The following is a 1,920-nucleotide window of genomic DNA, read 5'->3' on the forward strand; positions in this document are numbered from 1 at the left end:
CATGTTGTCTTCATGTTGTCCTCATGTTGTCTTCATGTTGTCTTCATGTTGTCTTCATGTTGTCCTCATGTTGCCCTCGTGTTGTACTTGTGTTGTCCTCGTGTTGTCCTTGTGTTGTCCTCATGTTGCCCTCGTGTTGTCCTTGTGTTGTCCTCGTGTTGCCCTCATGTTGTTCTCGGGTTGTCCTGGTATTTTTGTGCTATTTTTGTGTTGTTTTTGTGTTGATTTTGTGTTGTTTTTGTGTTCTTTTTGTGTTACTTTTATGCTATTTTAGTGTAATTTGTGTTATTTGTGTCTTATTTTTGCGTTTGTGTCTTCCAGGACATGTCTCGAGCCTCGCTGGCCGAGCTGCTGCTGACCGACCTCCTGCAGGTGGAGAACGAGGCCCTGGAGGAGGACTTCCCTCTGGCCGAAGGGGACCCCGAAGACGTGCGCATGGATCTGGAGCGAGCCGCCGCGGGGGGGCCGCTGCTCGCCCCCCGAGAGAGGAAGGCCGGCTGCAAGAACTTCTTCTGGAAGACGTTCACCTCCTGCTGAGCGCCTCCTCGTCCTCGTCGCCCCCCCTCCATCTTCATCGCTTCCTGTCCAGGATCTGTTCGGGTCCGACCATCGTGATTAGATCGGACGCCTCGTGTAGACTTTTCTGATCTGAATGTAAACTTGATTAAAAGTATTTTTAATTGTCAGTTTGAATAAAATCTGTTTGAGAAAAACGCTCGCTCGTGTGTGCTGACGGAGGAGGAAGAGAGGAGGAGGAGAAGGAGGAGGGGGGGAAATAAAAAGCCTTCATCCGGTTGTTATTGGAGCTGATAAAGCGGTTCATTAAAAGCTGCGGGGGGGATAGCAGTTATTGAGGCTAATGAACTCACGGGACGTCATAGCAACGAAGAGAGAAATGATTTGGCTTTTAATTGATCACATAATAAAATCAAAAGGTTAAAATATCACAGCTGCTCCGACTGAACGGTAAATCACACTCTATTTACTGTTATAGAGATAAAACAGAAAGATTATAAAACAACAGGCAGCAGGAGACATGTTGTCAAATGTGCAACCGAGACCAGTGATTAGTGGCTGGAACTAGAGGTCGACCATGTGGTTTCTCTCTGGTCGATGCCGATCTTTAGAGATCAGGGTCAGCCGATGGCCGCTGCCGGACTCTAGAGATCAGGGTCAGCCGATGGCCGCTGCCGGACTCTAGAGATCAGGGTCAGCCGATGGCCGCTGCCGGACTCTAGAGATCAGGGTCAGCCGATGGCCACTGCCGGACTCTAGAGATCAGGGTCAGCCAATGGCCGCTGCCGGACTCTAGAGATCAGTCAGCCGATGGCCACTGCCGGACTCTAGAGATCAGTCAGCCGATGGCCACTGCCGGACTCTAGAGATCAGTCAGCCAATGGCCGCTGCAAGAACAAGATCTGCAAAGCACAGCTACACTACAGAACTGGACAAAACCCCCAAAAAGTTTTGGGACTCGAGACATATCTGTTGTGGTTTCTGTGGTCGGTGAAGGTTGCTGCTGGTCCAGACCTCCTCTATGGGGACGGGGTCTAGATTTGGGAGTGTACATGGAACTGGAAATGAAGTTTGAGAGCATTTTCAAATCACAGTCAGGTCTATAAGTGTGGGTGTGTTTGTGTGTGTGTGTATCTGTTTGTGTGTGTCTCTGTGTGTCTGTGTGTGAGTGCATGTGTGTATGTGTGTTTGTGTGTGTGTGTCTGTGTGTGTCTGTGTGTGTGTGTGGCAGCTGCTGCACTCAGATTAGCCGCTCCTTTCATTCATTAACTCTTTGTTAAGACAAGCTTTCAGGAATTAAACCTTTATGAGAGCTGTGGATGCCAGCTGAACGCACACACAAACACACACACACAAACACAAACACACACACACACACACACACACACACACACACACACACAC

Source organism: Etheostoma cragini, chromosome 3 (assembly GCF_013103735.1).
Source record: "Etheostoma cragini isolate CJK2018 chromosome 3, CSU_Ecrag_1.0, whole genome shotgun sequence".
NCBI lineage: Eukaryota > Metazoa > Chordata > Actinopteri > Perciformes > Percidae > Etheostoma > Etheostoma cragini.